General features: G+C 43.4%; 1 protein-coding gene across 3 annotated transcripts in view; it reads left to right on the top strand.

The window, feature by feature from the left end:
- Nucleotides 1–14764, top strand: part of NELL1 (neural EGFL like 1) — an 814467-nt gene that overhangs the window by 85029 nt on the left and 714674 nt on the right. The gene's annotated exons all lie outside the window — the stretch shown is intronic.

Raw genomic sequence — 14764 nt, 5'->3', positions numbered from 1 at the left:
GGCCAGTCCAGAAGCCTGCCCCCCGCCAGGCCAAAGCACCTAGACCAACAAATAGGCCTATTTTACTGAAACACTTGGCAGTATATTTCAGTCTGCTGTCTGGGCAGTGCCCTGGGGTGGGGGGGTTGTCTGCCGAAACCCTGCTCCCATTGTTACAGTCCCATGGGACCCCTAGAATGCAACAACTGCCCCCTCCCCGGTCTCTAGAGCAGCAGCTATAAGAACTGGGGTGCCAGCTGAGTGTAAGAGCTCCCTTCTGGGACGAGGGGGTGCTCAGGAGTGTGGCAGGGGGAGGTGTGAGCTGCTGGCTGGAACACAGCGGGGGGGAGGGCATGAAGATGTCTACACCCCCCCCCGCCCCGTTCTTCGTCCTGGAGGGTGTTCCTGCAGGCTCCTGCATGTGTTAAATTAGATGCCTGCTGCTCAGGGGGGTGCTTAGCATTAGCAAATGAGCTGTTTTCACTCAACATCGGCATGTGGGCTGCCACTGAGCTGGGCCCTGACCCAGTGAGTCGGAGTACAGGGGCCCTTCAAGAGCAGTTTCTCCTATCATAACAACCTTAGGGGGCTCATGGGAGCTCCTGGATGTTTTGGGTGCTTGTCTCATGGGAACAGGTCTTAAAAGTTGAGCTGGCCAATGTGGAGTTCAAACCCTTAGCCCTTTGGGGGAAGCTCTGGGTTCTCCCAGAAGGTCCCCCGTGATTGTGGGTCTCCATGCCAGAGGTAGGCTTTATAGTGAGGCTCTGTCCCAGCCTCTTACCTGATTCCATGTGGATGCTGCTTCCCTTGTTTGCTTACTGTGGTCAGCTGGACTCTAGTTTCTTTCCAGAGGAAATTGTTCCATATGTAGCTGTAGACTTGGCATGTCTGTGGGAAGAGTTGAATTCAGGATCTTCCTACAGCACCATCTTGAATCAGAACCTCTTGGCTGATTTTATTTTATTTTTTTAAGATTTTATTTATTCATGAGAGACACAGAGAGAGGCGGAGACATAGGCAGAGGGAGGAGGAGGCTCCCTGCAGGGAGCCTGATGTGGGCCTTGATCCCAGGACCCTGGGGTCACATCCTGAGTCAAAGGCATATGCTCAATCACTGAGGCACCCAGGTGCCCTGATCTTAATTTTTAATACTAAGTGTATTAGTCCATCGACCATACATTCCAGCCCATGCACGCAGGTGAGCCTGGACACCAGGGAGCAGCCAAGTCTGTGGAGAATCCGTCTGGGGAGGAGGGAGGCAGGGCTGCCCAGAAACAGAAGCTCCCAGTGTGTGTGCTCCATTCTCCCATGGGACTTGAGTTAGAAAACCGAGTCAAAGGCAAGATCATCAGGAATTTCAAGATGGTGACAGCAGAGTGGGCCCCTTCAGAGTGCAGGACCCTGTACAACTACACTGGTTGTGTCCCTGTGAATTTGGCTCTACCTTGACCTTGCAGCAGACCTGCTGGGTGTCCTCTTCTCTGATCTCTGGTACGTTTTGTGTGCCTTTTGCCTGGCTTCTGTGAGCTTTACTTCTGAAGGCTGACCCTGATCTTTCCTCTGAGCACTGCCTGTTGGCCTCTAGCTGCTGTACAGAAAACAGAAGTGTCCGAGGGGTCACTTACCCCCAGGCAGCCTGTAGTCAGTGATTGACAGACTGTGGGAGTATGGAAGCCTAGTTCCTTTTGCCTTGGAGGCTTTAAGGCCAAGCAGCTCTGTGGCTTGATTAACTCTCCAGTGCTCCCTGGGATTAGGCTGAGGCTTCCGTGTCCTGCTCCGGTCTTCCTTCCCCTCCTCTCCTGGGAGCACTTCCTTAAATCATTGCACTCAGGTTCATGTGTTAGAGTCTGCTGTGGGGGAACCTGAATTCAGATAAACCCTCCTTTACCTATTTAGGTTGACCTATCTAAGAGCAGAACTGCATGAAGGCAACTCGGTATATGGGGTCAGTGGTTAAGGAGGATCATATAGAGTGGCAGCTCTGGAAGGTCAGGGAGGCAGAAGGACTTACCAAGAAGAGGGTGGGCAGTCGGAGCCATGCAGGAAAATGCAACTTTGAGGGGGTGGGGTGGAGAGGTACAGAGAATAGACCAACTTGTCTGGAGTGGGGCAGAGGATCTCCCTGTACCTTTTCAGCAGAGGTGAGGATCGACTATTCTTTTTTTCAGTGGTTAAGTTTGATCTCCACCTTGAAAGGATGTGATGGACTCTGATCCTTCTGGAGGATGTTTTCAACATAATAACTTGACTGTTTCTGGGTCATCCCAGAGAGAGGGAGGTGGCTGTGTTGGTGAGCAGGTGCGGGTTAGAGGCCCAGTGTTCTGTACACTGCGAGAAGTTGTAGGAGTTACTGTTACTCAAAGGTGGAGGGTCAGGCTGGTCTCGGCTTCACAGACAGGGAAGGGTCGTGTGCTTGCCCCACTGGGGCAACACGGTGGGCTTGGGTGTGAGGGCCGCCTCAGTCTGAGGGCCATACAAGTGTTCCAGAATAGAACATAGAAGATCTTTAATCTCCATTAAAGCAGAGGGGGGACTTCCCAAGGCGAGTGAGAAGCAAGTAGAATGGCAACGGTTGTAGTAGAAAGAGTGCAGACCGCGGAGTTGGCCTGATGGAGGCTGGAGGTCTAGTTCTAGCTCTGAAACACTGGTTAATGTCCCTGAACTAAGGGAGGTGGTGGTCTACCCTGCAGGGTTGTTGTGGGGGTGCAGGAGGACGGGGCATGGGAAGTGGACAGCCCCTAAGTACACATTATTTCTTTTCAACTAAGCATAAATCTTAAAGCTCCTTCTGGGTATCTCTTCTGGAATTTTTTTTTTTTAAACTCTGTTTAAGAATAGGGGAACCTGGTTGAGTGTCTGCCTTTGGCTCGGGTTGTGACCCCAGGGTCCTGGGATCAAGTCCTCATCAGGCTCCCTGCATGGAGCCTGCTTCTCCCTCTGCCTGTGTCTCTGCCTCTCTCTCTGTGTTTCTCATGAATACATAAATACATTTTTTTTAAATTTAAGAATAAAAGTTGTGTTGCCACATGGTCATCTGATGCCACCTTCTTTTCCTTCACAGGTTTCTAATAAACCTGAGGATCATTGGATGGTGAATTATCTGATCATTTTTCATTGTAATACAAAACCTCAGGTCTTTTTTTTTTAAGATTTATTTATTTATTCATGATAGACATAGAGAGAGGTAGAGACACAGGCAGAGGGAGAAGCAGGCTCCATCACAGGAGCCCGACGTGGGACCCAATCCCGGGACTCCAGGATCGCGCCCTGGGCCAAAGGCAGGCACTAAACCGCTGAGCCACCCAGGGATCCCCAAAACCTCAGGTCTTGATTCAATAATAAACATAAGGAAATGGAAAATTCCCCTCCCCCTTGAAGTTCAGTGGTAGCTTTCTCTGGTCTAATCAAGGCTAGATTTAAAAAATTGACTGAATCGGTAATGCATTGGCTATGGGTAATAAAGAAACACACTTAGGCAGATGTTTACCTAGTAATGGAGGCCTGGAATGTAAAAGGAATATGTGATCATATATATTTAGAATTTGGCTATTATAAGCTGGCAGTGTTCCCATCTGTAATAGGAGAGAATCCTCAATCACTTTTCAGATTTCTTAACAGAGCAATAGTACCTAGAGGAGTAAATAGTCTTAGAGACTTTGGTCATGGAAATCTGACCAGGTGTAGAAGATGGTCAAGAATTTGAGGCTCTTGATTCAGTAGCCAAGGGTTGGAGGGGCCTTATAGGTTAGATAGAGAAATTGGAATCTGTCTGGGATCTGACAATCTGACTTGGGGGGATAAGACTCCTTGGTTCGCTTCATGGTTCTTTCTTATGTGATCCTCCCTCCTTGTAGGATTCAGATGAATTAAATATGTATTTGCCACAATTGAGGCATGATGGGCACTCTGGTTTCTAGATAATTTAAAAATTTTTTGCATTTCACTATTTGTTAGTATATTCAGATTGTGTATGCAACACCACCCTTCACAAATTTCCATTACCTCCAAGAGAAATCCCATACTCTTATGGTGTCCCTCAACCATCTCCCCATAGCACTCTAGCCTTAGGCAACCACTTGTGTATTTTCTGGCTCTGTAGATTTGCCTATTTCAGACATTCCATATAAATGGAATCCTACAATATGTGGTGTTTGTGACTAGCTTTCATTTAGAATGTTTCCAGGGTTCTTTGATTTTGATAGTGTGTCAGTAGTTCTTTTTTTTTTTTTTTGAATTGCACAATATTGCCTTGTTTGGATATACCTTATCAGTTGGACACTGAATTTTTTCCAGTTCTGAATTTTACAAATGCAACTATGAAATTCCACGTGGAAGTTTTTGTGTGGACGTGTATTTGTATTCCCTTGGGTATGTAACGAGGGGGTAGGATGGCTAGATCAAATGGGAGCTCTGTGTTTAACTGTTGAGTTGCCAGACTGTTTTCCAAACCATTTTACGTTTCCACCAGCAGTGTGTGACACGTCCAGGTTTTTTGCATCTTTGTTAGTAGTTCCTGTCTGTCTCTTTGATACAGCCATTCTGATAGATGTGAAGTGACGCCTCATTATGGTTTTGAGTTGCATTTCCTGATGGTGAATGATGCTGAGTATCTTCATGTTTTGTGGCCTGCTTACACATCATCTTTGGAGAAATGTCTGTTCAGATTATTTGTTCATCTCTTAATTCAGTTGTTAGGATTTTGTAATAGTTCTTTATATATGCACACCCCATATTGGATAGGATTTATATTTTTTCCAACTTTGTCGTCACGTAAAGCCCAAAGTTTTTATTTATTTTTTTATTTATTTTTTTTATAAATTAATTTTTATTGGTGTTCAATTTACCAACATACAGAATAACACCCAGTGCTCATCCCGTCAAGTGTCCCCCTCCGTGCCCGTCACCCATTCACCCCCACCTCCCGCCCTCCTCCCCTTCCACCACCCCTAGTTCATTTCCCAGAGTTAGAAGTCTTTATGTTCTGTGTCCCTTTCTGATATCTCCCACACATTTCTTCTCCCTTCCCTTATATTCCCCTTCACTATTATTCATATTCCCCAAATGAATGAGAACATAAGCCCAAAGTTTTTAAATTAAATGTGTAGTGCACCTATTTTTTTCCTTGCTTGTACTTTTGTTCTAAGAAATTGTTTACTCTGAGGCTATTAAGACTTCTGTGACTGACTTAAAAAGTTTTATAGGTTTAGCTCTTTAAATCTCTGATCTTAATGTTTTCTATATGATGTGAAGTAGAGAGGTCCAAATCCATCTTTTTGCTTGTGGAGAACCAGTTGGCCCAGCACCACGTGCGGAGGACCCACCCCTACCCCTTGTGAATTATCTTGGTTCCCTTGTCAAAGATCAACTGACTATAATGGGAAGAATTCTATGCTGTTGATCTATGTCCTTATGCTAGTGCTGTTTTGATGATTGTAGCTTTGTAGTTTTGAAATTGAAGTGAGAGCATTCTAGTCCCCCCCCCCCAAGAGTGTTTTGGATATTCCAGTCCTCTTGAATTTCTACATGGATTTTAGGACCAGCTTTTTAACATCTGCCAAGGTATCAGCTGGGTTTTCAAAGGGATTATGTGGAATCTGTAGGTTTATTTAGGGAGTATTGCCATCCTGGAAATTCCATGCCAACATGGAATTTCTTTCCATTTTAAGTCGTGTTTAAGTTTAAAGTGTTATAGTTTGAGTATAGGTTTTGCATGGTATCTGTTAATTTTATTATAATGGCATCAAAAATGATAAAGGGAATCTTTATAATCTCACTGTGTTCGCTCATTGCTACTTTATAGAAATTCACTTGATGTTTCTATGTTGAACCTCCTCTCCTGCAGACTTGAGGACTTCATTAGTTTGATTCATTGTTTTAGTGGATTTCTCTTAACATATCTAAGATCTTGCCATTTGCAAATGGGACAGAAAGAAATAAAACTCTCTACCTGGTTGTCTCTTTTTCTTGTCTAACTGGCTTGACTAAAACGTGGAGTACAGTGTTGGATAGACGTGGTACTAACGGGTTAGTCTTGTTCCTGACCTGAGGAAGGAAAACTCTCCATTTTGCACCAGGGAGTATCCTGTTAGCTGTGTATTAGATGCTCTTAACTGGGTTGAAGTTCTTTTCCATTCCTAGTTGGTGTATTATTATTTTTATTCATGAAATAGTATTTTTTCCCCTCAAGTGCTATTTCTGCATCTGTGGAGAGGATCATGTTCTTATTCTATTATTGATGTGTGTATTATACTAATTGAATTTTGGAATTTCTACCAAGCTTGCATTTCTGGGATAAATCCCACTTAGTCATGTTAGATAATCCTTTTTATATCTTCCTGGACTTGATACTATATTTATTGAGAACTCCTACAGCATATTCAGAAAAAGCTACTGGTCTGTTGATGGCTTTTTTCTGGTTTTGGTATCCGATGTCTGCCTACCTTTTAAGCTATGTGGAGTAGCCTTCCCCCCACTCCCCTCTTTGTAAGCCAACATTTATTGATTGTATACTATGTGCCAGGCCTTTGAGCTTATGTTCTGGTCTTTTTTTTTTTTTTTTTGAGTGATCTTCCTTGATTGAAGGATACAATTTTGTATTTTTGAAAATGTTTCTCCTATTTTTATCAGCTACTCCATTTTTGTCTTCCATTGCCTAGAATCTCTGTAATAGTGAAGAATAATAAACCTTTTGAAAGGTCCTTTAAAAAGACAGGAAGATGGGCAGCCCAGGTGGCGCAGCAGTTTAGTGTCGCCTGCAGTCCAGGGTGTGATCGGAGACCTGGGATCGAGTCCCATGTGGGGCTCCCTGCATGGAGCCTGCTTCTCCCTCTGCCTCTGGGCTTTAAATATAGAGAGGTAATACCTCTCTCATAAATGTTTCTAGAAGAATTTGCCTGAAAACAGTATGTGCTAATACTTGTTTTGGGGGAGGCTGAGAAATCTTTCACCACTAAAATGTTCATTTTCCATCTCTTAGGGTATTCTAGGTAATTTTAGTTCTTTTACAAATTTACGTTAAAATCCTTTCATTGAGCCCTGTTTTTTGGAGGCAGATAATTGGACTCACATTCTCTTTGTTTTCATATTTTGTTATAGCTTTAATTTGTAATGGGAAATACATGTATTTCCTTCTTGGCCAAGCTTATCATGGGATTGTGTAATTTATTGGCCTCTTAAATGAAACTGTTCTTAGTTTTATTGGTCAAGTCTGTTTTTCATTTTAAATTCATCGATTTCTGCTTTTCCCCTCCTTTTTGATCACTCTGTGTATTTTTAGTAGCTTCTTAGATATTTTCAGTATTTTGTATAGCAGAATCACTGAAGACTTCATGTTTTCTTGAGTATTGTTTCAAATGCAGCCCACTGCCACTGCTATCCTTTTGTACTTTTCTGCAGTTCTTAATTTAGTTTGACTTCCTCTTCGATCCAAGTTGGAATGTTTAAGTGTATAGTCACTGAGAATTTTATAATATGTGACTTCTGCTTTTATTGAAGAAAAAAAATGTGTTGTGAGGCTTATAGATTTGAAATGGCTGAATTTTTTTCTGGTGACCTTCTACATGTTAAATAGTGGAGGCACATATAAATGGATGGGTAGCTCGGGTGTGCATGGGTGTGGATGGGTAGCTCGGGTGTGTACGTACAGATACAGCTTCATACGTAACACTTTCCAGGCATGTTACTCAATTCCTATGTGTACTCATTTTCTACTTGAACTATGACCTGGGAGATAGACTCAGTTTCTATGATTAGAATCCTGTCCTATTCTCCTAGGGTAGATTGAAGGGTCAGGTCTGGAAAAGTCCTGCGTGATCCATACCACATTTCATTGGCCAGTACGAGGGAATTTGGTCTAGTATTGTGCCAAGATGAGAGAACACGGGCATTGGAATCACTAGGCAGCCTTGGTTTTGGCTCTTTGGGATGTTTCCAGGGTAGTGTGTGCCCAAATTAGGAAAGTAGCCTAGGTGAGAGACTGCGTCACAAGGATATATTTTTTTTCTTTAATGTGTAGTGCACTTATGGTACATAGTATGCACTTAATAAAAATGGAGTGTATCAAAGATTCATTTTCTCCATCCATGGTTCAGGGTAGTCAGAAATTTCATGGCCAGTTTCAAAGGTTCACATGAAACATATTGTCCCAGGCACAGATACTGCCTCAGATGTACTACATATCGTATAAGATCATGAAAAAAGGTGAAGGTGTTGGTATCTGGAGACTGAAATGAATAATACCTTGGGATTTCTGTGAGGATTAGTGGTATTTGTAAAACATCTAGCCTAGTTCTTATACCTAATAGAATATCTTCCCTCCACCCCCCCCCCAAAAAAAAAAACAACCCATGATGATTGTGGTGTTCAAGTGGAATTTTGATCCTAAGGGGAAAACAGGATGCTGAGGAGAGGACAGATAAGCAATAAAGTTACTTTTCAGTGGTTAAAGGAAAATGTATGTCTATCATGCAAGCTTTCTGGTAGAGTTCAGTTTCTAGTCAAAAGTCCCCTTTGCTGCTGGAGCATAACGGGGGAGCAGCAGATGAGATCTGAACACACTCCCCAGCCGTCAGGTGCTCCATGGGAAGGAAGCCTCTAACTGCCTTTTCCGAAGTTGTGGGCCGGAAAACTGCCTTTACTGTTCTGGGAATGAGGATCCAATTTCTACTAGGCTTCTGGCTACTTTAAGGCAAGGCCATTATTGAATTAATGGCAAAAGAGCATTTTTACAGTAGCTGAATTTTTTTCTAGCCAAAGGCAGGCATCCCTCTCACTTGGTGGGAATCCAGCAGGCAGAAGTGGATCATTTTGGGAGGTTGTGATGCCTTAAACCAGGAGTGAACTTCTTGGCCCAGCAATATGTGGAAACTCTCCAGGTAATGGAGTCAGTTGAGTTCCCATGAAGATCTTGAGTGAGTAGATGAAAGGAAATGGAAAACTTAAGGGCGATTGAAAAGTGTACCTGCAGGCAGCAATTGAAGTATATACTCTTATGTAATGGGCACTCTGTTCTAGGTTTGTAATTTGGGGGTTGTTTTGTGGGTGGTACCAATAGAGCACTTTGGAAGGGCAACAAAGAAGAATCTGTATTACTGAACTCTTAGTATCGTTGCAGATACAGATTTTTATCATTGCAGATTTAATGTTTATTTTTCCTGATTCACGTGTGTTAATACAGAGCTTTGCTAAAATGGAAAGCTTAATTAACATAGATGAAATCTAACTGAACGTCCGTCCTGCCAGTGTATGCAAATCTTTAAGATATAGTGGTAAGTCTTCTGTTCTTCAATTTTATTCCTAAATTACAGATGAAATTAAATCTAAACATAATTAGGAAGCTGAAAGCAAGGAATCTGAGAAAACTTCTTGTGGAACAGTTACAGGAGATTTAAGGGGACACTTCTGGTTTCCTAAGAAGCCCTCTCCTCCTTATAAAATGGTATCTTTGGAAATACAAAGTTTCTTTAATTTCCAGAGTTCTTGTGGTAGAAACAACTTTCCACTTCAGTGCCAGATACGGCCAGGAAGTCAACGCAGGACTATTAATTACCAGATGTGTGAGCTTTGGGAATTTAATTTGCCTCCGTGTCCTTTCATGTAAGGCGAAGGTATGTGTTACCATGTCCTGGAATCCTTGAGAGGACCAACAGGAACACTTGGGTGAATGATTCCTCCTACATCTCCTGTCAGGGCCCTCAACAAATGTCATTTCCTTTCCTTTCCCTTCATGGCTACTTTTCGTATTTACTAGTTTTTCCTCAGATACTTCAGGAGTGGAAAGGGTGTAGGTACTGAGAGACCTTCTTGCTGTTTGAGATAGTGATTAGGTTTTCACATCAAGAGATTGTTATAATCTAAAATAATGGGTTGTCCTAGCAGAATGCATTCTGTAATTTCTAAGTGGTTTTACCTTCTTATGAAGGACTTATTTTACCAGTATTTTATGCTTTCAGGTAATTGAGTAGCAGAATGGAAGGTAGGAGGTGTGGGGAGGAAATTCTAAACATGTATTACATGGTTTGGTGAAGCCAGCCCAAGAGAATCTGCTCCTGGGGCAATTAAAAGGACATTTCCCCAGGAACCTGGGTGGCTCAGTCAGTTAAGTGACTCTTGGTTTCAGCTCAGGTCCTGACTTCAGGGTCACGAGATTGAGCCCCGTGTCAGGTTCTGCTCAGCATGGAGTCTGCTTAAGATTCTCACCCTCTGACTTTGCCCTCCCCTGGCTTTGCTCCTTCATTTGCTCCCTCTCCCCTTCTAAAATAAACCTTAAAAAGCACCTTTCCAGTAATTGAAATTTTTACATAAACTTGAATGTTTAATCCTTTTCTCCAAGAAGATATAGTATAAGAAGTATGTAAAAAGTAGATGTTTTCTGTTAATACACGGCTTACATTTGAGAAGGAAGGGAACAAAATTCATGTTGGAATCCCACCCTCCTGCAGCTTTAGCCATGCTGCTTTTTGAAGTAATGCAGATGAGTCTTAATAGTCCAAACAATATTAGAGGCTTTGGATTTAACCCCATATTCAGGTGAGACTAGTCTTTTCAACATTTAGGAAGTATTAATGAAAACACAAGAAATGGGTAGGAAATATCAGAAAGGGAGACAGAACATGAGAGACTCCTAACTCTGGGAAATGAACTAGGGGTGGTGGAAGGGGAGGAGGGCGGGGGGTGGGGGTGACTGGGTATCGGGCACTGAGGGGGACACTTGATGGGATGAGCACTGGGTGTTATTCTGTATGTTGGCAGATTGAACACCAATAAAAATAAATTTATTATTAAAAAAGACACACAATGTTGCATGGTTCTACACGCTGGACTATATTTGTGAGGCACACAGTGATAAAGATCATTCAACACCGTGCAGGGTACCTTGCTTTGCCCAAAGGGGTTGGGAAGTCTGCCCCTTAAGAGTTATACTTCATGGGGAAAAATAAAACTAGAAAGCAGTCAGAAGAGGAGTCAGAGGGCTCTGGATGTGGCATGAATGAAGAGGTAAGAGATGAGTGATCACAATGTCTCGAAAGAACTAAAGGAAAACACGTTGTTAATGGAGGGTGGGGGGAGCATAGGTAGGGCAGAAGGACAAGGTGCGGAAAGAAGGGAACCTGGAGAGTCAGGTAAGAGGCTTTATAGGCAGTTAAAAGGATTTGGCCTTTCCTAGAGCAACTGGGATCCATGGAAGTGATTGAACTGTGGCAGTGGCATGATTGCTTTTTGGAGGATCACACTGGCTTTTAGTGGAGAATAGTATGGAGGGGACAAAATTGGAGACCAAAGGCGGCCAGTGGGACATTGCTGCAGCTGTGAAGAGCCTAGGTTGTAGCCAAGAGGATAGGTCCCTAGACTAGGTCAGGTAATGGTGTTGCAGAAGGAGGGAAGTTGATGAGGAGATAACTAAGAAGTAGGGTGAACTGGGCATAGTTCAATGTGGGATGTTGGGGAACAGACAGAGGAGTCAAGGGTGATGCCAAAGGTTCTAGCTCAGCCTACTGGGAGTACTTTGTCCTAAGCAGGAGGGGTAGGGGGTGCATATCTATTTTTATCCCTATGCTACTGTTTCATAGCTTCTTGATTTTTATTTTGTTCTAGTTTTTAGTTGAATAAAAATCTAGAAAAGCTAAAGAGGGTAATAAAGAATGGGAAATGGTCTCTGATAAATGGGATCATTTGCTTCTGAATGGGAGGCAGCTTCTTGGAGGAAACAGCTAAAAGCTGAAAAGGTCAATCTAGAGATTCCTCTCAATTCCAGTAGATAAGAAACCTGAAATCTGGGTTTTTATCCTTTGTACTTTTACACCTAGCAGACTATAGACGCAGCTTCGAGGGAAAAGTTTCAAGGCTATAGTGTGCATTAGCAAGTAGTAATTTTCAGACAAAAATGAAAATGAGTGGAAGGATCTCCTGTCAAGGAAATAAGGTTTTTCAGGAATACACTAATTAAGTAAAATTTAAATCTCTGTCGGAAGAAATGAAGCTGTTCCGATGACTTTTGACCTTAATTGAAGACCAGAAGTATCATAGCAATAGAGTATAATGTTTTGGGCAAATTGCTCATGCTTGTATATATGCATATTAGATTTTAGATTGCCTGGTATCTGAGAAATGGAAAAACAGCAAATGTAGTCATTAACCTTTATTTTTTTAGTAAGAAGTCACAATTTCATTAATACTTATGCATAAAATCACTTAAGTTCAATGGAATTCTAGAGAATTGAAAGTGTCGTCTTTGACTTTCTTTGGAATTGGTAGTTGTGAAACACTTGAACATCTGGGTAATAGGTATTCATTCATTTGGCTCTGTGGAGGGAAATGTGGATGGCTAAGCCTTGTCACGGAGGGAAGATTTAACCCTCTGGCTTGCTGAGTTCTGCGTGGAAGGCACTCCAGACTCTTAGTCCATTGAGGAGAGTGGTGGAGTGGTAGGATTGCTGGGTCCCCAGTCAGAAGACATGGCTCAGGTCTCCGTCCATGAAAACCCAAGAGCCCTTGGTCAGGCCCCTCCCTGCACCTCCTCTTCCTTACCTGTCAGGTTGGAATTCATTAATGTGTAACACAGATCAGTAACTGATGAGTAATCTGTGGGTTGGGAGCACTGGATTCTGCAGTGGTGAAGAGAATGTGCAAGTGACTTGTCTTCAGTGAGCTTACATTCTAGTGGGGCAAGCCAGATAAACGTGGACAAAAGTTAAACCTAATGACAAATGTCAAGGAGGAAAATAGAACAGAGGAGGGATGAGTGTGGGTCAGTGGAGAAGAGAGGCTACCAAAGAAGGCTCTATGAGGATGGAACACTTAAAACTGAACCTAGCAAAGAGCTGCCTATGAGGAAATCAGAGGAGTGTCCTAGGGAGTGGAGATTTGGAAGGATGGTGGTCCTGCAGCAGGTTCCAGCCGGCTGTGCTCAAAGGCTAGACTGAGGGCTGGTGTATATGAAGCTTTGTAAACTGAGGGTGAGGAAAGCGGCTCTAGATGAGATGCCAACTGTAATAGCTATCTTGACAATTTGCATAGGAGAGTGCTTCCTAAATGACCAGGTGTGATATTTATACAGGCCATATAATTTTAGGTCCCAAATCCCTTATTGAGCACCAGCCATATGCCAAGAAAATTTGCCCACTTGTGAGAACTGCTCCTTGGAAATCAAAATAACTTCATAATTTGAAACTACAATTAGATAATTTTGTGTAATAAATGAATTCAACTAGTGCAGTTTGTTTAGACCCGCCCCCTTCATTGAATTGGTTGCCAATAATCATGGCCTGATAGGATAGAATTGGCAGTTTACTCCCTGAAACGTTGTTATCCAGTCATCTGGAGACCACCCGAACAAAGTTATTCCAGCTAATAATGGTCTTTCCTGAGAGGTGCAGGGTCTCATCCCAGGAAGACCATGTTGACACAGAGATGGGGGAGTATGCGGTATGTGGGAGGAGGAGGGTGGGTGGGTGTGCAGCCCACAGGGCAGAAACTGCAAGGAGCAACAGTGGCAAACTCCTGATGAACGGTAGCCTTCCAGGATTTGGGGAACGTGGACTTTACCTTCTATGATAAAGCTCCAACGGCAGACCTTAGTTGGCTTGCCCAAGTGCTTCATTTGCCTCATGTTACGATGACCCCTATGGTATTCATCGGCTGAAAATTAAAAAAAAAAATCCTGACTTAGTTGCTGACACTTATAAATCGGGTCGTTTAGAAAATCCAGCTTTCTAGCTTCTCATGGAAAAACAGCATAGGTGTTCCTTGGATTGTCAGTCCCGACCTGTCCTGATGGCTTCTGCATGACCATGAGGCCATGTGCTGGTTGATGTTGTGTTTTAATGTAGACTTCAGAGAAAAAGTTCTTGTACTTGGGTTTTTTTTTTTTTTTTTTTAATGATAGTCACACAGAGAGAGAGAGAGAGAGGCAGAGACACAGGCAGAGGGAGAAGCAGGCTCCATGCACCGGGAGCCCGATGTGGGATTCGATCCCGGGTCTCCAGGATCGTGCCCTGGGCCAAAGGCAGGTGCTAAACCGCTGCACCACCCAGGGGTCCCTTGTACTTAGGTTTTAATTAAAAGCAAAGACTTGCTGATTTCAAGGAAATGACTTGACTCAGCCCACTTCAGCCTTGTGTGATGCCCACCTGGCTCCTGTAGCCCCTGGAGAGGCGGGCACTCTCTGTAGGGATTCGGGTGCCTGTGAGGTGTTAACAAATGTGGTTGAGGGATCTGCTGAGACGGTGGCTTCAGAGCTAGAGGTCATAAGTGGCTGTGCAGAGGATTCCTATACCCTGCTGGCATCTTTGTTGCTAGCAGAGGCAGCCAGATCAGGACTCATGGTTTGCAATGGGTGCTCCTCAAATTGAGGGAGGGAGGAGGGAAGAAAAGAAGTAGGAGGGCAACAGAGCTGGAACTAGCCGAGAGCTCCGTGGGTTCCACATACTACACCTTCCAAGCAGGATTTATTTCTGAACCTGCCTTGGGTTGTTTTCCATGAGTTACCTCAAAGACCTTGCATTTTCCTGGGGCCGTGGTCACCACCTTTTTTAAAATCCCAGCCTGAGAAGGCATTTCTGGCTGACTTTAGGGGTAACCTTTAGTTTGGAAGATAAGATTGAGTTCCTGAAATTGTGGAATCTTGAGAAAGTATTCAAGACCAATGGGGAAGGGGACAACACATTCTTCTGTGACAACTGGCCTTGAAGACTGAAGACCCGGGCTGCATAGTTCTTGTTGGTCCAGTAACACTGACTTTGTAAGAACGGATCCCCATGAGATTGAATGGAACAGTGAAAATCCCCAC

This window comes from Nyctereutes procyonoides, unplaced genomic scaffold (assembly GCF_905146905.1).
Source record: "Nyctereutes procyonoides isolate TBG_1078 unplaced genomic scaffold, NYPRO_anot_genome, whole genome shotgun sequence".
Taxonomy (NCBI): Eukaryota; Metazoa; Chordata; class Mammalia; order Carnivora; family Canidae; genus Nyctereutes; species Nyctereutes procyonoides.
Note: the sequence above shows the minus strand (reverse complement) of the source record. Positions and strands in the feature narration are given on the sequence as shown.